We start from the raw sequence: 27,791 nt of genomic DNA, 5'->3' as shown, positions 1-27,791 counted from the left end.
GTTTGATAATAGGTCCATGCTTGTATGTCCTAGTCTTCTATGTCAAAGCCAACTAACTTCATTCATGGCAGCCAAGCATGTTACATCTTGAGAGTTTAAGTTTCCAAGGTTTATACAATATATATTATTTACTCTATAAGCTATGAATAGAATTTCATGTTTTCTTGGATTTTCAACTATGCACTTATCTTGCTTAAAGATTATGTCAAGCCCTTTGTCACTAAGTTGACTAATGTTTTAAAGGTTATGCTTTAATCCATCAACTAACAAAACATCATCAATTGTAAGTGAGGGTTCTTTACCAATTTTACCAATTCTGATGATTTTACCTTTGACATTATCACTGAAGGTCACATACCCTCCATCTTTTTGAACTAAGGTGGTGAACTTTGTTCTATCTCCTGTCATATGTCTTGAACACCCGCTATCAAAGTACCATTTTTCCTTTGATGGAGTAGTCCTAAAGCATACCTACAAGAAAGGATTCATGGTTTTACTTTTGGAACCCAAACCTTTTTAATTCTTTTTAGGCCATGCCTAGTTTTAGTGTTTTCTTTCCATTCATTCTTGATTTTGACATACTTCTTTTTAAGTGGACAATTAAAATTTATATGTCCCTTATTCCTACACAAGTAGCAAGTAGTGTCATGCCCCGAACCCCGAAATAGGTCCCAAGGGTGAAAATGTAATCTAACCTGTCCCTATATCATACAAATCATTCACAGATACAGTACAAAGGATGAGGGTCCAACCCCGTGGGGATCTCAGGCACCCTAAAAACATACAAACACAATCATATACACAACGGAAAAAGGTCATTCTATATATACATATGCAGTACCATACAGAAGTCTATATAAGAGCAAAAACAGACTCTATCAAAACGTACAAACGGGTGCCCAAATACATCTCAAAATGGCAACCCACCAAAATATAGTTCTAGCACTTACCTAAGCGCTAACCGCAGTACATCGGCCACTATGCTCCCTACACTAAGACGCTAGTTCCGGTTACTCGAAGGACCTGTAAAAATGTACGTATAGTAGGGGTAAGACACCTTTCAGTAAGGAAGAACTTAGGTTATATCGGTGTGCGGTATTTGAGTGTTATCATGATGCAACATACACATAGTTAAATGCAGTCCAGTACTAGTTTACACAGTGCATACACGCACACATACACATACACATGATCAGCAATCTTGGTGTCGTCACACCCTTTGGTTCAAAGCCAGCCGACGACATACGGCGTTCGCCTATAGCCAACCCACGAACATGGCACCACTGGCACATGGCTAGTCCCCGACTCCCATGGCATTGTACCGGTGCTAACTGGTGGATCCACACCCTTCGGCCTGATCTGCCGGTATAGGCTCACGCCCTCAGATATAGAGCTAGACACTCTTGCCTACGTAGCAGATGATAAACACACACCCACGGGTATAGAGCTAGACACTCTCAGTACCTGGAACAATTCGGAACCCCATTCGTACTAGCATTTCAACAGTCATGCACACATGCATGCTTATATAACCAAACAAACCACACCCATTTGGTAATCTAAATCATGGTTTTCTAAACAAATACAGCTTAAAAAATTCAAGGCACGGCCATCCCAATAACACAGTATAAATCAACATATACGTTCGGTTTTCAACAAAACCAGGGATGCAGCCCGTCGCCCCCTTTTTCCCAAAACTGTAATAATGAAAAGCCAATAGTTTTCCCTGTTAGTTCCCTCCAAATGAGTAGCCAAATCACACATAGGACCGTGAACCACAGTTTCACCTAGTCTGATTTCAAAAATAACCAATATAAACACAATTCCCCTTACCTTTTCCCCGAATAGTGAATCCCGAACTCCAAGGCTCCTAAATAGCGAACCGAGTTCCAAAACCTACAAATCATAGTACAGAATATACTCACAAGATTGCTTCCTACAAAACTGTCGAATCAGATTTGAAAATCGAGCCTTACCTCGATTTTACGCCAAAACCCAAAAATCTCCGAAACGGGATTCCGATCCATAGAACTTGTAGAGAATCCTTCCATGATCCTTGTGGTAACTTTAGATTCCTGATTCCAGCAACGATCGGTGAAGAAATCTAGATAGATAGAGAGTAGGGAGAGTTCTAGCGAGAGAGAGAGAGAGAGAGAGAGAGAGAGAGAGAGAGAGAGAGAGAGAGAGATAGATAGATAGATATTTGAAGTTTCTTAATGGTTAAGCAATGAAAAATGATATTTATAGCCCTTTGACCCGAGAAAACTCATCGACGAATTGGCGTCCTCGTCGACGAGTTCACCATTGGCTTCGTCGACAAGATGATGGCCTCATTGACGAGGTTGATATTTCAATTTCTTAAGAACCCTCGGCATTTCCTCATTGACGAGCCCCTGAATTTCATCGATGAGAAGGACAAAGACTTTATTGACGAAATATGGCTTCGTCGACGAGGCCTACTCTTTTACCAAAATGCCTCTCTTTAAATATTTAAAAACCATTATCAAGAGTTGGGTTCTGACAACCTCCCCTCCTTATAAAAATTTTGTCCTCGAAATTTGTACTCTCTCATACACGAACTCATTCATACAATCGAACACATATATACCAATCTAGAGAAAAACTGGCGACCACTACAACGTAGCTCCATCATACACATACACATACACATACATACCTTCACTTATGGCAAAGGAATACGGTGGTTACATATACAATTGTCTCAAGAGTTCGCAATAAACACACTCCCGACAACTAACCACCTATCCCAACCCATGGTAGGATCATGTACAAGTGCTCAAAACAACTGTGGATACTTCTGGCGTATTTTCGTTTTCAGTTCCCAAGAAGCTTCCTCAACCTCGTGGTTTTGCCACAATACCTTCACTAACGGTATCTCTTTGGTATGAAGCTTATGAACTTTACAGTCCAGAACCTGAACAAGTATCTCCTCATACGCTAAAGTATCCCTAATTTCCAACTCATCATAATTAATAACATGTGAAGGATCCAACATTTACCTCCTCAACATGGATACATGAAACACATCGTGGACCCTCGAAAGTGCTAGAGGTAATGCAATCCTGTAGGCTATCGGACCTACTCGCTCAAGAACCTCAAATGGTCTAATATACCTCGGGCTCAACTTACCCTTCCCCCCAAATCTCATCACCCCTCTCATTGGAGCGATACGCAAAAATACCTTACCTCCCACTTCGAACTTTAACTCATGGAGGTAAACATCTGTGTAACTCTTCTGCCGACTCTAAGCTGATCTAATCCTCTCCCAGATCAAACCCACCTTCTTAGACGTCTGCTGCACAAGTTCAGGTCCTAACTCTTGACGTTCACCAACCTTATCCCAACACAAAGGAGATCGAAACCTCCGACCATACAAAGCCCTGAACGGTGTCATCCCGATACTAGAGTGGAAGCTGTTATTGTAAGTGAACTGTACAAGTGGCATAACTGTATCTAGCTACCACCGAAGTCTAACACACATGCTCGCAACATATCTTCCAATATCTATATCGTCCTCTCCGACTGTCTATCAGTCTGGGCGTGGAATGTTGTACTGAAAGTAAGCTTCATCCCCAATGCCTCCTGCAAGCTCATCTAGAATCGAGAAGTAAACCTCGGATCCTGATCCGATACTATGGACACCGGTACTTCGTGCATTCTCACAATCTTATGCATATACAAATCTGCTAGCCTACACAGAGGATAGCCAACTTTCATCGGTATGAAATGAGCAGATTTCTTCAATCTATCCACAATCACCCAAATAGCATTATGCCCGTGAAGTACTGGCGGCAATCCGGTCACAAAATCCATGGAAATATGCTCCCATTTCCACACCGGAATAGGTAATGGATGCAACGGCCCTGCTGGCCTCTGATGTTCAACTTTCACCTGCTGATACGTCAGACACTGCTCCATGAACTGAGCAATCTGCCTCTTCATACCAAACCACCAGAAGGTCTCGCGCAAGTCCCGATACATCTTTGTACTACCAGGATGTACCATATACATAAAATGATGCGCCTCCTCTAGAATCGTCCTTATGATTTCATCATCGTTCAGAACACATAGTCTGGTCCCAAACCTCAACACACCTCCCTTAGAGATGTTAAACTTCGTAGCCAGTCCCTGCTGTACCTTTTCTATAACCTCTGCCAACTCTGCATCACTAACCTGCGTGGCTTTTATATGCTCAAATAAAGTCGGCTGAACCACCAAACCAGCAAGATAAGCTTGATGATCACCAACCACCAACTCTATACTTGAGCTCTCCAATTCCCGTCTGATGTGACACTGAGTTACAACTGCAGATACAACCGTAGGCCCTGACTTACGACTCAACGCATCAGCTACCACATTAGCCTTCCCCGGGTGATAACTGATCGTGCAATCATAGTCTTTAATCAACTCTAGCCACCGCCTCTACCTCATGTTCAACTCCTTCTGCGTGAAGAATACTTGAGGCTCTTATGGTCTGTGAAGATTTCAGACTGCACACCATATAAATAGTGTCTCCAGATCTTCAGTGCATACACAACAGCAGCCAACTCCAAATTGTGCGAAGGGTAATTCTTCTCGTGTTATTTCAATTGTCGAGAAGTATATGCCACTACCTTACCTTGCTGCATAAGCACACATCCCAGACCTTTTAGAGATGTGTCGCTATAAATCACAAACCCACCATCCCCCGAAGGAATGGTCAACACTAGAGTAGTAACCAACCCGTGCTTTAATTCCTGAAAACACTGCTCGCAATCACTAGTCTAGTCAAACTGTACTCCTTTCCTAGTCAATCGAGTCTAAGGCCTAGATAGTTTGGAGAACCCCTCCACGAACCGACGATAATAACTCGCTAGTCTTAGAAAACTCCGAACCTCCTGCACATTCTTCGGCCTTACCTAGTCGACCACAGCTTCAATCTTGCTAGGATTAACTGATATACCATCACTAGTAACCATATGGCCTAAGAATGCAATTTGACTCAACCAGAATTCACATTTCTTTAGCTTAGCATACAACTTCTTCTTCCATAGAATCTGTAATACTAACCTCAAATGATCCTCATGCTCTTCCAAACTTCTTGAGTATACCAGAATGTCATCAATGAATACCACTACAAATCGATCTAGGTACTCATGGAAAAATTGATTCATCAGATCTATGAACACTGCCGGAGCATTTGTCAACCCAAATGGCATGACCAAGAACTTGTAGTGGCCATATCTAGTTCGGAAAGCATTCTTCGCTACATCCTCCGCTCTAACCCTTACCCAATGATATCCTGATCGTAAGTCGATCTTTGAAAAGACCCTCGTTTCTTACAATTGGTCAAAAAGATCATCGATATGGGGTAAAGGATAACGATTCTTCACAGTTACATTGTTAATGTCACGATAATCAATGCACATCTGCATTGACCCATCCTTCTTCTTCGCAAACAATACTGGAGCTCCCCAGGGCGAAACACTAGGTTAAATGAATCCTCTATCCAGTAATTCATGTAACTGCTCCTTCAACTCCTGAAGTTCTGTTGGAGCCATCCGGTACAGAGCTTTAGAGATTGGTGCCTTATCAGGCAGTAACTATATCACAAACTCCACCTTACGATCCAGAGGTAAACCAGGTAAATCATCTCGAAACACATCTGGGAACTCGTTGACTACCCGAATGTCCTCAAGTCTCAACTCATCCCATGACGGTTCCTTTATACAAGCTAGGTACCCCTGACATCCGTCCAAGAGTAGCCTCCTCGCCAGTAGTACTAACAGAATATGTGATGCTGGATGCACACATGATCCCATGAATTCGTACTCTTGCTCCCTAGGAGGTCTGAAAACTACCACCTTCCTACGACAATCGATCACAGCATAACTAGAGAACAACCAATCCATCCCCAAAATGGCATCGAACCCCAACATATCATATACAACAAAATTCGTCGATAGGAGCTTCCCCTTAATTACCACTGGGCAGTCTTCCAACATTTTCCTACAGAAGGATACACTCCCAGATGGCGTAGTAACAGATAACACCTCATTCATGACTCAGGTCTCAAACCCACACCGTCCCACAAAATTCACACATACAAAAGAATGGGTTGCACCCGAATCAAACGAAACAGAAGCCTTATTCGAAAGAAAAAATAAGGTACCTGTCACCACGTTCCCCGCATGCTCAGCATCTACTGGAGTAAAAGAGTATACTTTGGTCGGAGCTTCATTTTTCTGAACAGTTCCCCGAGGCATCTAATTGCTCCCTTGGTTCACACTAGATGCATGCACGTCTCACCTCGGTGCATGACAATCATGAGTCATGTGACCTGGTCGACCACAATTATAGCAGTTACCTTCAAAAGACCGACACTCACCTTCGTGCCGTCTAAGGCACCTGGTACAACGACCACTAGTCTGGCTCCCCTGAGAATCCTGGTGCTTGGTATTTTAGCGGTAGCCTGTGCCCTTGTTCCTTTTCCTCCACAATCCCTGTCGAGATCTTGTCTGAGAACTAGAAGGTCATGTCCTCTTCCTCGATTCCTGATCCACCTCGTCCTCTCAGATATTTGGTCTCAATCACCGTGTCTTTATCCACCAACACCAAGAACTCACAGATCTGAAGCATATCCACCAACATCGAGCCGCATACCCCTGCACCGTCAAACTCCCCTGAGTCAGAGCAGAAAATTCATCTGCCTTCTCATCATATACAGAAGCCAGAAAGTATCTGTCGAAGAACACCTCCTTGAAACGACTCCACGTCATCTCCCCTGAACTGGCTCTCTGCTTCTCTAGCAAACTCACCGCAGTCCACCATCGACTCGCCTCCTCAGACAACTAGAAGGTGGCATAAAGGACTCGCTGCCTATCTGTGTAGTGTAGGACCTCCAAGATCCTTTCTATCTTCTCCACCCAGTCCTTTGCTTTCGTTGGGTTAGGTCCTTCAGAAAACGTCAGAGGATGCATGCGTGTGAACCTCTCAATGGTGCACCCTACAGCAACAGGAGAGAGCTCGCGTCTCCTCACACTTCGACCGATCTCCCGTAACACCTGCCTCGTCAAACCTCGAGGCATAGAAGGGGACTCATCGCTCGCAGTCTCCTCGGAGCCACTTCCCAAGTCATTATCCTTGGGCTCCATTTTGCAGCACAATAGGAATCTATTAGTATCCCTAACACATACAGTAAACACCATGATCTACACTAATCGTGTTGACTATTCCCTGCTAGGTCTAGGTCTGTCCTATCATACCGACACGAAAGTCATCAATGATTTGCTCTGCTTTTACTGGAATCCTCATCCCAGGAAAAACATGGAATACTGTTGACAAATCCCGGTCTAGCAACCGAACAACCCTCAACCAACTCTACTCATATCCACATCTTATACTCTGGTATGTACTCATAACTAAGCCTAACTAAGTCTATAAGATCTAGTAACCTAGTTAGCTCTGATACCAAGCTATCGCGCCCCAAACCCTGAAATGGGACCCAAGGGTGAAAATGTAACCTAACTTGTCCCTATATCATACAAATCATCCACAGATATAGTACAAAGGATGAGGGTTAGACCCTATGGGGTTCTCAGGCATCCTAAACACATCCAAACACAATCATATACACAGCGAAAAAAGGTCATTCTATATATACATATGCAGTACCAGACCTGTAAGAACCCCAAAAATGATTATACAAGATTAGTAGGGTGCTTCTCAAAAAATAAAAAATAAAATAAATAATTAAAAAATAAATAAATAAATAAATTTAAAATAAAAAAATAAAAAATAATTAAAATTTATTTTTATTTTTATTTTTATTTTTAATAATAAGATATATTATTATTAATATTAATTAAATATTTTATTATTATTATTATTATTATTATTATTATTAAAGTAACCATCCTGAAGCTTGATGCTTCAGGATGCTTCTTTAGAATTGGCACAGGAATGCCCCCCCTTTTCTTCTTCTTCTTCTTCTTCTTCTTCTTCTTCTTCTTCTTCTTCTTCTTTTCTTCTTTTTTTTTTCTTGCATGCAGACACACACTCTCTCTCCTCTCATTCTCTCTCCCTCTCTCCTCGATTCGTGAAGAATTTTTGCCCGATCGAAAATCGAAAGATACCGCTGGACTCCATTCTCCCCTGCCGTCATTTCTACCAGAGCGAATCGGTGGTAGGAGCGGCGTAGACGTATCACCTGTAGTAAGCTAATTTCCTCTTTTTCTTTAATTTCTTGCAAATTATAAGCCTGATTGATGAACGGACACCACCACGAGAATCTAGGGATGATTCTCTACAAGTCTAGTGGGACGGAATTCTTGTGTGGTCGTCATGGGCAAAACCCCAAATTTGGGATACAGGGGTTATTAAGGGGTTTATTTTTAATTAATTAGAATTAATTTATAAATGCTAAAATGTTGAGTATCTGGAGTTGAAGTAGGATTTCTGAAATTTAGGATCTGGATAAGCACCGCTTGTGCAATTTTGGGACCCGCAGGTAAAATTTAAAAAATTAAGTGGGGCTGTTAAATGTTAGTTTAAATATTAATTTGAGGTATATGGAGCCTATAGATTAATTAATATGGAAAAAATGCAAATTTCAAGAGTTGAATTTTGGGTGCCAAGGGCGTAGGATTTGGATCCTAAGGAGGCTCTTAGTAAGTCAGGTAAGGGGAATAAATTATAACAGTATTTTTATAATTACTATTTGAATTAATATGTGAAAATGAGTGTATGATATTTTGTCTGAAAATTATTATGATATAAGTATCAGATAAATTGTGTGGCATTTGAGTAATTTTAAACTATGATATTTTGGAGTGTGAAATTAATATTTTATGAATAATAGATGAAAACTGTATGGCATACGATGTATGTTGAAAAATGTGAAATATAATGATGTGTATTTTCTGAGAAAATAGTGAAATGAGAATGATTGATGTGATATTTATACGCGAGTAGAAATCATTTGCATGAAAAATGAGTTTGTACAAATTACTGATATGAGTATTTTGGGAAATGTGAAAATATGTGAAATATGATATATATTATTATGAGATGATGAAATGTGCATAGAAAATAATGAGAATATTTATATTAAATTGAATTGAGATATACTGAAATATGATCGATGATATGCCAACACCGCACAATAATTGCGGGTGGGTGGTATTCCTTTCCTACTGATGCCATTGGGGAGGTATGCTCAGTATGGAGATTGTGTGTGTGTGAAGTTCATGCTGATGCTGTTGGGGAGGTATGCTCAGTATGGAGACTGTGTGTATGCGTGTGAAGTTCCTACTGATGTCGTTGGGGAGGTATGCTCAGTATGGAGATTGTGTGTGTGTGTGAAGTTCCTACTGATGCCGCTGGGGAGGTATGCTCAGTATGGAGACTGTGTGTGTGTGTAAAGTTCCTATTGATGCCGTTGGGGAGGTATGCTCAGTATGGAGACTATGTGTGTGTGTGTGTGAAGTTCCTACTGATGCCGTTGCGGAGGTATGCTCAGTATAGAGACCGTGTGTGTGCGAAGTTCCTACTGATGCCGTTGGGGAGGTATGCTCAGTATGGAGACTGTGTGTGTGTGTGAAGTTCCTACTGATACCGTTGGGGAGGTATGCTCAGTATGGAGACTATGTGTGAGTATAAGATTCCTACTGATACCGTTGGGGAGGTATGCTCAGTATGGAAATCGTGAATGTGTTGAGAATTGGAATTATGTGATTTAATGTATTATGTAAAGTACTTAAATGTGAATTTATGTATACATAGATATGTAATGAGTTAAAATAGGAAATGATTATGAAAAATGAAAGAGTGTGTGTTTTATAAAATAAATAGTTGAGGCGAAGTGAAACTCTCCGTCTGAGGGCTTACTAAGTAAGGTGAGTGCCTTCATAGGTATCAGATGTGGCCATTCCTGGCAGCATAACGTTTTAGGGCAGAGGGAAGCTACCTGTAGGGGCGGGCAATCTTCCCTATTCTCAGGAACTTCATGTGTAATTATGTGTACTAGAAATGAATAAACTTGAGAAATGATTTTAAAGCTTATAAAAGCTTGTGTTGTATATCTATATGATTATGAGAATGTGAATATCAGTGTACTTTCTCAGATGAAATGTTGTTTTGAAAAATAAAGCATGTTATAATCGAATTCATATAGCCACACACTGTAAATAATTTATTCCTTCTTACTGAGATGTGTCTCACCCAAATTATCTAAATTTTTCAGGGAACAGGGATAGACCAAGTGATAGAGCTCTGTGATCATAGGGATTTGGGACCTTGACACACAGGGTGAGTTTCTGGAATAGAGGAGGTGTAATTCCCCTAGAGTTGAGTTGTCTTTGAGTCTGTTATGGTGATGTATATTGATACTCTGGGTACTATATTCTGACTGATATGTACAATCTGTCTTCCGTTGTTAGGTTGTATAACGAAATAATTTTTAACCTGGTACCTAATGCTGGTCAGGTCATATGAATGGTAATATGGTGGTTGGCGTGGCCGATTTGTGAATGTTATGGATGACGAGTGAATATTTATTTATAATTGAAAAAAAAAATTTATATGAAAATCGGGGCGTCACAATACCAGAGTCTATACAAGAGTATAAATGGACTCTCTCAAAATGTACGAAAGGGTGCCCAAATACATCTCAAAATGGCAACCCACCAAAATACAGTCCTAGCACTTACCGAAGTGCAAATCGCAGTACACCGGCCACTACGCTCCCTACCCCAGGATGCTAGTTTTAGTTACTCGAAGGACCTGTAAAAATGTACGTACAGTAGGGGTAAGACACCTCTCAGTAAGGAAGAACTCAGGTTATATCGGATTGTGGCATTTGAGTGTTATCATGATGCAACATACACGCAGTTAAATGCAGTCCAGTACTAGTTTACATAGTGCATATACGCACATATACACATATACATGATCAGCAATCCTAGTGTCATCACACCCTTCGGCCCGAAGCCGGCCTGTGACATACAGCGTTGGCCTGTAGCCAACCCGCGAACACGGCACCATCGGCACATGGCTAGTCCCCAACTCCCATGGCATCATACCGACGCTAACTGGTCGATCCACACCCTTCGGCCTGATCTGCTGGTATAGGCTCATGCCCTTAGATATAGAGCCGGACACTCTTGCCTACATGGCAGGCGATAAACACACACCCTCAGATATAGAGCCGGACACTCTTAGTACCTAGTACAATTCGGAACCCCGTTCCTACTAGTATTTCAACAGTCACACACACATGCATGCTCATATAACCAAACAAACCACACCCATTTGGTAGTTTAAATCATGGTTTTACAAACAAATACAACTTAAACAAGTCAAGGCACGACCATCCCAATAACAAAGTATAAATCAACATATACGTTCGGTTTTCAACAAAACCAGGGATGCAACCCGTCGCCCCTTTTTTCCCAAAACTGTAATAATGAAAAACCTATAGTTTTCCCTGTTAGATCCCTCCAAATGAGTAGCCAAATCACACACAGGATCGTGAACCACAGTTTCACCTAGTCCGATTTCAAAAATAACCAATATAAATACAATTCCCCTTATCTTTTCCCCGAATAGCAAATCCCGAACTCCAAGGCCCCTAAACAGCGAACCAAGTTCCAAAACCTACAAATCACAGTACAGAATATACTCACAAGACTATTTCCTACAAAATTACCTGATGAGAATTGAAAACCGAGCCTTACCTCGATTTTATGCCGAAACCTGAAAATTTTCGAAACGGGATTTCGATCAGTAGAACTTGTAGAGAATCCTTCCACGATCCTCGTGGTAATTTCAGATTCCCGGTTCCAGCAATCGGCAAAGAAATCTTGAGAGATAGAGAGTAGGGAGAGTTCTAAAAAGAGAGAGATATATATATATATATATATATATATATATATATATATTTGAAGTTTCTTAATGGTTAAGCAATGAAAAATGATATTTATTGCCCTTTGACCCGGACAAACTAGTCGACGAATTGGCGTCCTCGTCGACGAGTCCACCGTTGGCTTTGTTGATGAGATGGTGGCCTCGTCGATGAGGCTGATATTTCAATTTCTCAAGAACCCTCAGCCTTTCCTCGTCTACGAGCCCCTGAATTTCATCAACGAGAAGGACAAAGACTTCGTCGACGAAATCTGGCTTCATCGATGAGGCCTGCTTTTTTACCAAAATGCTCATCTCTTTAAATATTTAAAAACCGTTATCGAGAGTCGGGTTCTTGCAAGTAGTGTTTTCATGTATATTTTTAGTAGATGTGCTTGCATAGTATTTTGCTTCTTTTACAAAATATCCCATAAATAAAATTTTCTTCTTTTTGTTTTCAATTCCATTGCAACATATTCTTTCTTTGTTACTAATCATCCTTCGTTGCCCAACCATCCTTTCAAAATTCCCTTTTCCTCTAGTAAAGTTGTAAATGATTTTTTCTTTATCTTCAATTTTACTTTTAAAATCCCTTATTTCTAGGTCTTTCTTGTTTTCACCATTTACTTGTAGTTTTACTAACTCTTGAGACATGTTGTTAATTTTTTTCATTAGATCTTCAATATGAGGATCTTTTTATTTTTTAGCCAATTTAGAACTTTCTAATTGATTCTTAAGATTTTCATTTTGTTCTTTCATAGATATGTTCCTTTTAGACACTTTAATGAACCTATTATGTAAGGTGAAGAATTCAGCTTGGATTTCCTTATATAAAGGCATACTATCACATGAATCATTACTAAACTCTCTACAAGATTCTTCCAATGAACTATAATAAGAATTTACCTCAGTATTGTGTGCCATAAAGCACATGTTGGAAACTTCTTGTTCACTTGATTCATCCTCCGATTCATTTGAGCTTGTGTCATCCCACGTAGCTTTCATTGCCTTCTTTTTCTTCTTCTCGTCTTTCTTCAGCTGTGGACAATTTGGTTTAATGTGTCCAACCTTCTTACAATTATACATGTAGGTGGATTGTTCTTAGTTTCCTTTGTGTTTATTTCCCCTTTGTTAGTTTTTGATCCTTTAAACTTTCAAGGGAATTTCCTATTCTTCCTGAAAAATTTTCCAAGTCTTTTAGTGATAAAGGCTAGTTCTTCATCATCTAATTCATTGTCTTCATCCTCATCACTAGAACTTTCTTTACTAGCCTTAAGGGCTATTGATTTCTTGTTTTTATTATTGTTTTCTAAATTTCTTTCATTTATTGATATCTCATATGTAAGAAGGGATCTAACTAACTCATCAAGAGAGGTATTTTTCAGGTTTCCACCTTCCGTGATTGTTGTGGCCTTTGATTCCTAAATTGAAGGAAGTCCTCTAAGGATTTTTCTAATCATTTCATATGTTGAATAATTTCCCCCTAAAGCATTTAAGGAATTTATTATGTGAGTGAACCTAGTGCACATGCTAGTGATAGCTTCTTCCGGATTCATCTTAAATGCCTCATACTCGCTAGTGAGCATGTCAATTCTACTATCTCTAACATCTATAGTTCCTTCATAGGTTACTTCTAACTTGTCCCATATTTCTTTGGCTGACTTACATGCCATGACCCTATTAAACTCATTAACTTGTAAAGAATAATATAGTGCATTTATGGCACTAGAGTTTACTTGCATCATTTTATAGTCATTATCGGTCAAGTCTTTTTCTTCTTTCGGAACTTCTTTACCATTTACTAGTTTAGTAGGGATGTAGTCACCATGTGTGACAACTTTCCATGCTTTCCAATTCATAGTTTGAATGTATATTCTCATTCTTTATATCCAAAATGTATAATTTTAACCACAAAAGATAGGTGGTCTAGTAGAGGATTGGCCTTCAGCAAAAAGGGATACACCTAAGTGTGCCATTTAGACCTTTATACAACTTCTAATTAAGATTTGCTATAACTTAGCTCTGATACCAATTGAAAGTTAAGGTGTAGTCCCAAGAGGGGGGGTGAATTGGGTTTATAAAATTCTTTTAAGTCTTTTTAACAAATTCACAATCCTTTTGTATACTTAGTAACCACACAAGGAAGTTTTTGATTTTAAATACTCAATCACATCAACCACAATCATAAACACAATACCAATCACAAACCAAAGTGCTACTGCACTTTCTTATTTCAGCGTTTGCAAAGTTTCAGTTTATAGCCCCGTATGAATGAATATTTTTGCGCTTCTTTTAATCAACATTTTCACAAGCAATTTGTAACGCCCTGAACCCGCTAAGTGGGGCCCAGGGTGTTATGAGACCAATCAGACGTCTCTGATACCATTCACGCAACAGAACTAATTAAGCAACCTCAAATAAAATATCAGAGTACTATATACATACATTAAAACTCATAAAGAAATATAACCAAAATTCTCTATATTACATATCTAGAAAAAAAAAATTAAATATAAAATTGTACATATATCCGTTCTTCTAACCACTCACAAAACTAAACCCGGCCCCAAAACTTTCTAAGCTCAATCACTTGAAGGACCTGAAAGGAATAATAAATCGCGAGGGTGAGACACCTCTTAGTAAGGAATAAAAAGCTATAACTGTGTGTGGTAAAGAGTTTAGTTCATACAAAAATAATCATTTATTATTCAATAACATTAGCACCAAAGAATCCACATCATCAATTACATCACTGGCATCTGATAACATACACACATCATAAATATTTTTAGTGATAGTTCTCGAGAATAAGGAAGTTCCTGCCCATACAAGTAGCTTCCATCTTCTCTAACACTAATGCTAGGGTACTCACCTTACTCAGTAAGCCCTTGGGTTATGTATCCAGGCAAAGTCTCCGAGAACTGGGAAGATTACCCACCCATACAAGTCACTTCCCTCTGCTCTGGTACCCACAGAAAATTACTAGGGCACTCGCCTTTCCTAGCAAGCCCTCAGGTGGAGAATTCTACTTTGCCATAAATACTTATGTAATTATAGTTACATGCATCCAATGCCATCATTTCAAAGAGATCCATGTATATAGGCATATCACAGCCCATCCACACAGGATACACACATACTTTATGCACACCCACAAAGGGTCCATAACCACACAAGTGATATAGTCCACACAGGACCCACATCCACAAAGGAATATCATCCACACAAGACTCACAACCACACATGTTACTACACAAGCTTCCCAACCACATAGGTTACAAATCCACACACACACAACCTCATTCATAGTAAATTGGTAAAACAAACTCCTCATTCCACTGCCAATGTTTTACCCCCTTAATATAAATGCCCATATAACGACCTCCTCATACCACTGCCAACGCTATATTACAATTTACATGAACCATAAAACAATACACATCCATAACATAACCAATCATCCAAGCATGCCAATGCATTCACCACAATATTAAAAATCAGACAGTATTCACAATCAAGTAGAATTTACAACCCAAACAGTATCCACAAGCGAACAACAATCATAATCACATAGTACTCGCAAGCATTTAATTACGAAGGTTATTTCCATACCACACGGTTTTTCTCAGATATGATATATATAATAAATATCATTTTTGATTCAAAAGCCTAAACCATTTATAAATTTACATATAAATATATAAATTTGTATATTCGAATTTAATCAGTTTATAAATTAATAAAAACCTGTTATAGCATTTTCCCCTTACCTGCTCCTCAAGATTCTGCCTAAACCAAACGGAAAAATGAGACCGGGTATTCCAAAAATCCCAACTTACTCAAATCTCAAAACAACACTCATTTAACACTTCCTAGGTTCCATATACTTCAATCTAATAATAAAACTTTAAAATATCTCACTTACCCTAATTTTGGGATGGTGCCCCAAAATCTCAACTCAACGATCTGCTCTGGTAGTTTTGCAGAGAATGATCCCATGAACCTTGTGATGGCTCCGAATCATCAAAATAAGCCTTAATGGAGCAAGAATCGAAGAGAAGAAAAGGAAGAAACTATAGGGTTTCGTCAGAGGAAGGGAGGAAATTTTTATTTCTTTTGAGGAATGCTCACAAGATCTTCTATATACCACCTTTGCACAGAAAATTATTGCCGGTTTTCACAGGCCTCCAAAAAAACCGTTGGTAGTTTTATCTTTAATCGGACCAAATTTACTGTTTAACTTATTACCGGCCAATGGTAGAATCACGAAACTATCAACAGTTTTATATTCACTTTAGAAAACTGTCGCCGGTTTTGTGGTTGACTCGCCCAGTTGACCCGAAACTATAGCCGGTTTTCTTCACGCCTGTGAAACCATCGCCGGTTTGGGCCCTATCTTACCAAATTCCTTATTTTTCCTTTTATTTCCATTTATTTCTTTCTTTTATATTTATTTTCTTTTAGTTTCCATGTTCAGATTACTAAATTCTCCCCTCCTTAAAAGAATTTCTTCCTCAAAATTCGCTAATCCCTCATTTTTCACAACTTAAAAGCTAGCTAACCACATTCATACATTTCATTTAATTCTAACATATACAACATCGAATCACTAAAATTCAAATAAGATTATTACTTATGCAAACATAAACATATTACATGCACCTTTAGCATTGTTCCCCTCAGTTGTGCCAAGCATATACACATGCGCTGGGCTGCCGCCACTGTGAGGCATCATGTTGCTCCTCCGATTTTGATCTGGAGTGGGTGCGTTGTTTAGCAATCCCTACGCTCTCGGGCTATATGGCCATATATGTTGCACCTGTAGCAACAATACCCCTACCCCGACATTCTCCCCAATGCCTTTGATTGCATCTAGAACAGTGGGGGCATGACGAATCGCCCTATTGTCCTCGATCATTCCTTTCTGACCTTTGACCCATAGTATCTCTATCTCCCCTCTAGGACCCCTATTTGACACTTGCATGTGGGCTGGGAGACACAAGTCTCCTCCTTCATTTTGATGCCTCTACACCTCTCTACAGACTTGACTCTACAATGGTGGCTTTATCCACCAGTTCTGTGAAGTCTTGTATCTACAAACACGCCATAGGCTTATGAATCCTCTGATTTAGGCCCCTTTCAAACCATATCGCCTTTTGATATTCATCTGGAACCATGAAAGGTGGAAAATGGGAATGTTCTAGGAACCTAGTAGTATACTGCTGAACAGTGAGATGCCCCTGAATCAAGTTGAAAAATTCCTCCGCCTTTGCATTCTTGGTGGGGACAGGAAAATATCGGTCATAGAAGACCTATTTGAAATGAGCCCAGGTCATTGCTATCGGTACTGCTTGCTACCCTTCCAATAGCTTCATTGCTTGTCCCCACTGTTCAGCTTCTCCAATCAACTTGAAGGGGGCGAAAAGAACCTTCTGTTCCTTAGTGCAATTCAGCATAGCCAATATTTTATCCATCTCTCGCATCCAAGTCTTGGCCATGATCGGGTCAGCACCACCCACAAAAGATGTGCATTTGAATTGATCAATTGAACAGCCCTGGTTCACTGGTGGGCAGCTCAATCCCCCGAAGTCCCGCCTTATCTCTTCCCTGACCTGTCGAGCTATACCTTGTAATAGTTAGGAGGTTTCAATCTCATCTCTGTTGGAAGCTCCCAACTCATTTCCTCCTTCATTGTCCACGCCTTTACCTCTAGGATCCATCCTGAATAAATATAATAGAGGCAAGTTTAAAATTTATACATCTTAACATATCTAACATAATCATAAAACAGGTAATCAAATTAATATTCAAATCCTTAATTAAACATCCAACATCCAATTATCCACAATCATCTTAACCTTCAAAGTCAAATTCCAAATTTCAGTCTCTCTTCTTGGAAACATCACCGTCGATGGATTTACCGTGGTTTTCTGAAACCGTCGACTGATTTAGAAAATCACAGAAGTCCATCAAGGGATTTTTGCCTCCAAGCTATGAAACAAAACTCAGATTCCTATCAATACCTTAATATACCCATTCTTATTCTCATCCAACTCAAACATATACTCTGGTATTAATCCTCTTAAAGTCTACAAAATCTATAAGCTAAAGCTCTGATACCACTTGCAACGCCCCAAACCCGCTACGTGGGGCTTAGGGTGTTATGAGACCAATCACACGTCTCTGATAACATACACACAACATAAATATTTTTAGTGATAATTCCCGAGAATAAGGAAGTTTACCCGCCCTTACAAGTAGCTTCCTTCTACTCTAACACTAACGCTAGGGCACTCACCTTACTCAGTAAGCCCTTGGGTTATGTATCCAAGCAAAGTCTTTGAGAATAGGGAAGATTACCCGTCCATACAAGTAGCTTGCCTTTGCTTAAGTACCCATAGAAAATTATCAGGGCACTCGCCTTTCTCAACAAGCCCTCGGGTGGAGAATTCTACTTAATACTTATGTAATTATAGTTACATGCATCCTATGCCATCATTTCAAAGTGATCCACGTATACAGGCATATCACAACCCATCCACATAGGATACACATATATTTCATGCACACCCACAAAGGGTCCATAACCACACAAGTGATACAATCCCCATTGAACCTACATCCACATAGGAATATCATCCACGCAAGACTCACAACCACATAGGTTACTACACAAGCTTCCCAACCACACATGTTACAAATCCACACATTACAACCTCATTCATAGTAAATCAGTAAAACAAACTCCTCATTCCACTGCCAATGTTTTACCTCCTTAATATAAATGCTTATATAACGACCTCCTCATACCACTACAAACGTTATATGGCAATTTATATTAGGTACGACCTAACGACCTCCTTATACCACTGCCAACGCTATATTGCGATTTACATAAGCTATAAAACAATACACATCCATAACATAACCAATCATCCAAGCACACCAATGCATTCACCACAATATTAAAAATCATACAGTATTCACAATCAAGAAGAATTTACAACCCAAATAGTATCCATAAGCAAACAATAATCATAATCACATAGTACTCGCAAGCATTTAATTACGAGGTTATTTCTATACCACACGGTTTTTCCCAGATATGATATATATAATAAATATCATTTTTGATTCAAAAGCCTAAACCATTTAGAAAATTACAAATAAATCTATAAATTTGTATATTCGAATTTAATCGGTTTATAAATTAATAAAAACCTGCTATAACATTTTCCCCTTACTTGCTTCTCAAGATTCTGCCTAAACCGAACGAAAAAATGACACCCCATATTCCAAAAATCCCAACTTACTCAAATCTCAGAACAACACTCATTTAACACTTCCTCAATATAACAAGAAAACTTTAAAGTATCTCACTTACCTTGATTTTGGGATGGTGCCCCAAAATCCCAACTCGACGATCTGCTCTGGTAGCTTTGCAGAGAATGATCCCACAAATCTCATGGTGGTTTCAGATCGTCAAAATAAGCCTTAATTGAGTGATAATCGAAGAGAAGAATAGGGAGAAACCGTAGGGTTCCGTGAGTAGAAGGGAGGAAATTTTTATTTCTTTTGAGGAATGCTCATAGGATCTTCTATATACCACCTCTGCGCAGAAAATTGTCGCCGATTTTCCCAGGCCTCCAGAAAACCGTCGCTGATTTTATCTTTAACCAGCCCAAATTTACTGTTTAACTTATTATCGGCCCGATGTAAAGTCACGTAACCGTCGATGGTTTTCTATTCACTTTAGAAAACTATCTCCGATTTTGTGGTTGACTCGCCCAATTGACCCGAAACTATCACCGATTTTCTTCACACCTATGAAACCGTCGCCGGTTTGGGTCCTATCTTACCAAATTCCTTCTTTTTCTTTTTATGTCCCTTTATTTCTTTCTTTTATATTTATTTTATTTTAGTTTTTGGGTTCATGTTACTACATGATTAATATACGTACTCCCTTTAAGGTTTCCGCAAAGGATTTACCAACGTACTTTCTTAAATTAAAAGGTCTTCCCAATCTCAATTTTAGCTACCTACACTTAAACAAAATTTATAGAAGCTGAAAATTTAAATAGAAAAGGGTAGAGAGTGAGATCGAGATTTTTTACGAGGTTCAGCTTATCCCCAGCCTACGTCCTTGTCTTAGGTGAGACCACCTAAGGATTCCACTAACACATTCCTTTGTAGGTAGAACAAACCATTTACAATCCCTCCTTTAGGGTGGAGCCACCTCTCTAAGCGGTACCCCACGCTCGATTACAACGATCCAATGATCTAAACCGTCAAATAAACAAGAAACAAGAAATAATTTCTTTTGTACAAAGAATACTCTTAGATAGAGCTAGTTAGTACGTTTGAAAGCACTAATATACTTCAAAACTAATATCAAAAGAAATTAAATTGAAGCTTAAGAATTAATTCTTTGAAATACTTCTCTTGATAAGAATCAGCAATTCAAAAGTTTGAACTCAGAGAAGATTGTTTTGAGACTCAAAAATTCTCAGCAATTCTTAGTATTAAGATGCAAGTAAGAGAGCTTTGAGAGAGCAAGAGTGATTTTAGCATGAGAGCATATTTTCAATGCTTGGTGTGATTTTGATTAGAGAAAACATGTATTTATATGCTCAAAAAGGTTTAATTCGTGTTACTTTAGTTACTTGAAGTGTTTCCCAAGTTTATACAAAATTTGGGGCACAAGAAACATAAATTTGAATTTTAAAACTTTTTTAAAAAATAACTGTTAACAGTGTTCAGGCACCTGAGGTCTCGGGGTAAGTCAATTAAAAAATAAGGTCAGGCACTTGAGGTTACCAGGGTTAGTCACTTGAGCCTAGATTGCCTCTTTAGAATTCTTTCAGGAAAATCTTCAAGTGCCTAAGGTTATTCTTCAGTCACCTAAACATTTATAATTTCTATTTTTTCAGGTTATTTTTCAAAACCTCTCAGCCATCTTGCTTTGTGACTTCAAAAAAAAAAAAAAAATTTTGGGGTTTTTAAAATAAGGTCTCTAAGTCCATGATAACCCCTAATGAGCTTCAAAACAATTCAACATGATATTTACTATGAAGTACTTACATATATAATTTTTCCTAAAGCCTTAAATACTCTAAGTTTGAAGTCTTCATATGAGTCTTTGCTTTGTATCCTCTTAGACTTGGGCTTGAGTCAACTTTAGGTTTCCACATGCTTTGATCATTTTGGTCCATTTGAGCTTTCTTTGGATCACTTTGAAGATGAGTGTGGCTTTATGGTCCTTGTGATCTTGAATTTGCATTTCTTTAGATCTTTTAAACTTTTTCATTCAAGCTTTCTTGAAATATCATCACTTAAACACAACATGTTAAATCAACCTTTATTTGTTATCATCAGAACGAGATTCAAAAGTCATGTTAGGCCAACATGGTATATTCAAAGAATCCTGAGGAGCACGAAGATCATTTGAGGATAGTACTTCAGGTGTTGAGGGAAAGGAGACTATATGCTAAATTTAAGAATGTGAGTTGTGGCTGGAACAGGTGGCATTCCTAGGGCACGTGGTATCCAAGGATGGTATTTCTATGGATCCGAGCAAGATAGAGGTTAAGTGGACTGGGTAAGACCGAAAAATATCCATGAGGTCAGTAGTTTCTTGGGATTGGCAGGATACTACCGTTGATTCTTGGAGCGCTTCTCCAAGGTATCAAGTCCTCTGACAAAGTTGACCAGGAAGAGTATAAGATATGAGTGGAAAGATGAGTGCGAGTAGAGTTTTCAGGAATTAAAGCAGCAACTTATCACTGTGCCAGTACTGACAATCCCTTTAAGAGAAGGGGGTTTTGTGATCTACAATGATGCGTCGCGAAAAGGGCTCGGGTGCATACTGATGCAATGGGGAAAGGTTATTGTATATGCTTCTTGGCAGTTCAAGGAGTACGAAAAGAATTATCTTACGCACGACTTAGAGTTGGCAGCAGTGGTATTTTCTTTAAAAGTTCGGAGGCACTATTTGTATGGTGAAAGATGTGAAATTTTCACTTATCATAATAAAGACCGCGCATTTTGTTCCAATCAGAGTCAGTTACTCCATGAATAGGCTGGAAAAACTTCACTTACAGGAGATAGTTTGACTCCATGGTGTGCCTGTGTCTATTATTTGACTCCGGTTTTTGCCACTGGTGGAATTCGCCTACAATAATAGCTATCAGGCTAGTATCGAGATGACACCATATAAAGCATTGTATGGTCGAAGGTGCCAATATTCATTGTATTGGGACGAGGTTGGTGAATAGCAGGTTTTAGGGCCTGAACTCGTGTAGCAGACTTTCGAGAAGATTAAATTAATTAGGGATAGAATCAAGATAGTTCAGAGTCAGCAGAAGAGTTACACTAATACTCGCCGATGGGAACTAGAATTTGATGTGGGGGCTATGATTTTCCTAAGGGTTGCTTCGATGAAGAGATTTATGAGGTTTGGGAAGAAGGGTAAGCTGATCTCTAGGTACATTGGGACGTTTGAGATTCTAGAGAGAATTAGTCTAGTTTCCTATCAGGTAACTTTACCCCCAGCATTGTTTAGAATCCATGACGTATTTCATGTGTCTATGCTAAGGAAATACGTCCCAGATCCTTCGCACGTAATAAGTTATGATTTCTTGGAAGTCGGAGATACCTTATCCTATGAGGAAGTGCCGGTTTAGATCCTAGATTGGAAGGAACAAGAACTGCATACTAAAAGAATACCAGTTGTGAAAGTACTATGGCGGAATCATGCAGTTGAGGAAGCTTTTTGGGAATTGGAAGAGGAAATATGATGGAAATATCCATAGCTATTCAATGGGATTCAATGTTAGACAGGTAAGGGTAATAGGTCAGGTAGGTGGTTAATTTTGAATATAATTGTGTTTTGTGCAGGTTGTATGGTTATGTTTGATTGTGTAAGTCTACGTGTTGAGATTTTTGTGTTATGCGCGATTTTGGGGAAAGGTTTAGTTGCCTATTTGTAATCCCCCAAATACCGATATTGTTTTACGGTATTCCTCCGCCATAAGTGAGGATAATTAATAAATTTGGGACACGACCACTATGTGGCTGGTTGCCGACTCTTTCTAGAGTCGGGTAAACAATTCGGTGATTTTCAGAGAAGATTGCAATAAGTAACGATTAGCAGATTAGCAAATTTCAAGAACGAAATTTTTATAAGGAGGGGAGAATATAGTGATTCCAATATATATATATATAATTATTAATCAAATAATATAATATAATATATTAATATATTAATATAATGTTATAATATGTTATATATATAAAAGGTATCCCGAAGCTTCTTTTTCCTGAGAGTCCTACGCCATCTCTCCACTCTCTCTCTCTCTCTCTCTCTCTCTCTCTCTCTCTCTCTCTCTCTCTCTCTCCTCAACTCACTTCCTCTCTCCTCAATTTTTCAGCGGTACGTGCGCCGATTGAAGAAGAAAAAAATATCCCTAGGTTCCATTTCCAGTCTTCAACATTTTAACTGGGGTGATTTCATCGTTAGGGCGTCATAGACACCACTCCTAGGATAAGGTAAGGGAAATAGATTATGTCAGTTTATTTTGAAATTACTCCTAATTAAATTGTAGTATTTGGTTTCAAGAATAATATACATGATTTTCTAAGTATTTAGGCTTATGGGAATGGTAATTTTGAATTATTATATGTATGTCTTGGGGAATAAATTTTATTTAAATTAAACTATAGGGTTTTGATCAGATCGAGATTTTTGGGAATATATTTTAATTAAGTTAAACTCTAGGGATTTGATCAAATCAGATTTTTTTGAGAATATTTTGGAGTTAAATTAAAATGCGGGAATTTGATTATATATGGTTTTTTAAAATATATTAGGGATTTAATTTAAAAATGGGTAATTGATCATACCTGCGTTATAATTAAATTTACCAATTATGTATTTTGAAAATTCTACAGGCAATTGGTGAAATTATAACTATTGAATAAATCGTGTGGCATGAGATTTAATTATATTTTACTATATAATTGAATCTGAATATTTTTGTTGTATTATCGTGGAAAAATGTGATTTATTTTGATTGATGAATGTTGGAATTGGTGTATTCCCAAGAGGGGGGGTGAATTGGGTATCTAAAAATTCTTCCTAGGTTAAACTAGATTCCACAAGTAGTATTACACAAACCTAGGGTCTTTCTATGTAATCACAAACCCAATCAAATGTTCATACGATAAACATAAACATACAGGTGCAGAAAGTAAATTGCAAAAAATAAAACTAACACCAGATATGTTACCGGGGTTTGGCTAATACTGCCTATGTCCTCGCCTTGGCTCACAAGCACAAGGATTCCAGTATGGGCTCACTTCACGGATGGAGCGACACCGATTACAACCAAGTCAATTAAAGGGGCTAACCTCAACTCACAACTACACCTTACCAGGATGGTGCACCTAGCTTTCCTAATCGAGTTTAAGCCAATCCGGGACTATTCTCAGAGCTAGTCTCCCTCTTTCGATCATGTGTTGGGAATACAATATATATGAAAATTTATGTACAAACAAATGCTTCTTACACAAGCAGATATGTACCACTATGAAGCTCAAATACACTCACACATTATATGAAATATAAACTCAAGTGAGTTTGTGTGATTTTCTTTCAAAAATATTTTTATGTAAAAATGTGAGAGAAAAAATAATAATGATGATCTTTGATCTAAACAAAAGATATTCAATTGATGTTTTTCAAAGATCTAAAACCTAAATAATTTCTCCTAAAATATTTTGCAAAGAGAAGCGTATGAAATATTTGGGAATGTGCTTACAAAAATATTTATGCAATAAACTTTGTGTAAGCCTTTGAATCTTGCAATGATACTGCAAAGACTCACAAGCTAAAAGGAGTTTTCCCAAACAAATATTTATCAAGGAAAATAATATGGGAAATGCTTTAAAGAAATTCTCTCAAAATGATTTTTCAAAAGATGAAGTGTGTATGAGAATGATTGCTTAAAAATATGCCCAAAAGATATATGCTCTCCAAAAGAGATTTTTCAAATAAGAATGTGTGGGAGAGTATAAAAAATGAATAAGAATCAAAAAATATTTTTGGAGGATTTTCTCTCTAATCTTAACCTTAAAATGAGTAATGGAGGGGGTATATATAGACTCAGGAAGATTTTTGACCGTTAAGGACAATTAGGGATTTTAGAAATTATTTAATGAAAAATTAACCCTAATTATTGCAGTAAAATTATGGTAACTCGAGAGTTTTGGTCACCTAGACCTTAGGTTCGGTCGCCCGAACAGACACAACAGAAAAAGTGAACTTTTGAGGTTCGGGTGCTTGAATAAGGGTTCGGTTTGCTGACCAAGGCGATTTTCCAAAAGTCCGAGATTCGGTTGCCCAGTCTTAAGTTCGATTTACCGAACTTCAACTTTCGGTTGCCTACGGTGGATTTGAACGTGAAGTTCGGGCACCTAGGGAAGGTGAAAAGTGACCGCTCAAAGGTTCGATCGCTCAGGGACACTCAATTCAATTTGGTTCGGTCACCCAAACCAAGTCAAACTTGTTGACCAGTCAACCATTTGGTTGATCGAGGCTGTTTCATTGCACACAGTTCAGTCGCTTGAAGCCCTTTCACACTCAAGATTTTATCCTGATTTGTAGCAAAAAATTATGTGCAGGGACCTAGGGTCAATCTAGGGTCTTTTTACTTAGTCCCAAAAATCGGGCGTCGGTTGACCGAAGGGTCCCCTATGGTCATTTGGTTCTCTATGGTCAATTTACAGTCATGTTGAGCTCATTCATATCATGCATGCAGATGCAAATATTACAGACCCTAATATTACAAGCCAAATAATGAAACAAAATGCATTATACAAAATAAACAATAATTCTTCTTCTTATTTTCTCTTCTGAAGCTTAATGCCATGAAATACATGCACTTTACGTCCTTTATGGCTTCCATCTCCTTGCCTTACATGTGTGTTTGAATTAGAGCTCTGTTCAAGTATTGAGTGCACACATATAAGTATCTTGCAGCTTGTCATTATCAAAACCAGGGACCGAACTCAAAAAGTCAACAATGAAAATATTGGAAATGTGGGAAATGGCAAGACTTTGAAAATAATGGCTGAATGCCTAGAATGATTTGATGGCTAAGTGTCAGGTTTTGATATGATGGTTGTATGCTGAGAATGATTTGATGGCTAAGTGTCAGGCTTTGATGTGACGGCTGTATACTGAAGGTTTGATATGACTACTGAATGTCGGGTTTTTATATGACAGATTTTATACTGAATGACGAAATGAGTTTAAATAATAGTTTTTATTACTTAAATTGCATTATATGATTTAAGAACCCTGAGGACCAATTGTGATGATAGCACGGTACCAAAACTAGTGATTGAGATAGTGCAACCACACTATTCTAGATAGAAGTGTTGATATTGACAAGTCGATTTGACCATGGAAGGGTTGTGTACCCCTTGGAGTCTAGACCAGGCTAGGTAGGCAAATCGGACTTTCAAACATGAGGTTTGACTTAGCCTAGTAGGCCTGTCAGGGCTAAGTCCAATCTTCGGACTGTATAACCCGATCATGAGGGTTATACATGATGATGTTGTATGTCCAAAAGGAGGTTTCTTCTACGCATATATGTGAATTTATTTAAATGAGGTTATTTAATGAACTATTTTATATTCTGAAAGAAATGTGTATTTTTAATTGTATAGGTGTGAGTTATGTTGTACAAATACCATATTTGCCAAATAAATTAAATTAAAGAATGTGTTTAAATTCATGAGAACTCATATTAGTCACACACTGACAATAATCTATTTCATTTTACTGAGAAGTATCTCACCCCATTGAATATACAAATTTTTTAGGACCTTCAGGAAATCGAGTCTAGGAGCTTCAAGGCAGGACCTAGACGAGCAAGCTGAGAGTGAGTAGTGTTGGGACAATATTTTGTTTATATCTGGTTGTTTTGGTTGTTCGGGGTTGTAATATGTTTTTGGGGAGATGTTGATATTAAGGTTAAGAGGTAGTACTCTGGTATGCATGGTTGTAAAAGTATATTTTGTTTCCGCTGTTTGTTTGTTTAAATTAGTTATGGGATGATATTACTTTAGACCCCATTGGGTTCGAGAATATGGTGTGTGTGGTATCAGAAATAACATTGATGATGTCATTATTATGATTATTTGTGGATTAATTTCAGGGGCGTTACACTAACAATTGATGAAGCAGGTGCAAATGTAACAAAGTATATTTTCTAAGTAAAACTTGATGTCTTTAACTTTTATAGAAGGACCAAAGCCATCAAAATGTAATTTGCATATCACAAGTGTTATGTTTTTGTGGCTCATATACTTGATGGATTGCATAAACAAGGAAGAAAACATAGTTGAAAATCACATCTATTGAGGAGGAGCAACAAACAACCAACTATTTGGCTGAAACTATCGACGAATAGCTTTAAAATTCAGACAATTTACATCCTGCCTGAAATAGTTGATGGTTTGCCCTAATTAGTCGACGATTTAGCTCAAGAACCCAACACAAATTTTTAAAATTTGAATGTGAACGGTTTGCATAAACCATGACTAATATAGTTAAAAAAAAGTGTTTTTATATTTTTAAAATAAAAAATTTTTTTAGTGAATGTTTAAAGAAATTTGTCACTGATAACGGACTATTAGTGATAGTTTACATAAACTGCCACTAATATCATTGACTTTTCCTAGTAAACAAATACACTATTAGTGACAGTTTTATAAACCGTTATTAATACTATACTATTTGTGACGGTTGAGGAAAACCGTTACTAATAATACATTGTTAGTGACGAAAATTTGGAACCGTCACTAATATTGTTTACTTTTTCTTA

This window comes from Malania oleifera, chromosome 3 (assembly GCF_029873635.1).
Source record: "Malania oleifera isolate guangnan ecotype guangnan chromosome 3, ASM2987363v1, whole genome shotgun sequence".
Classification (NCBI taxonomy): domain Eukaryota; kingdom Viridiplantae; phylum Streptophyta; class Magnoliopsida; order Santalales; family Ximeniaceae; genus Malania; species Malania oleifera.
The sequence above is the reverse complement of the archived record's forward strand: the minus strand, read 5'-3'. Positions refer to the sequence as shown.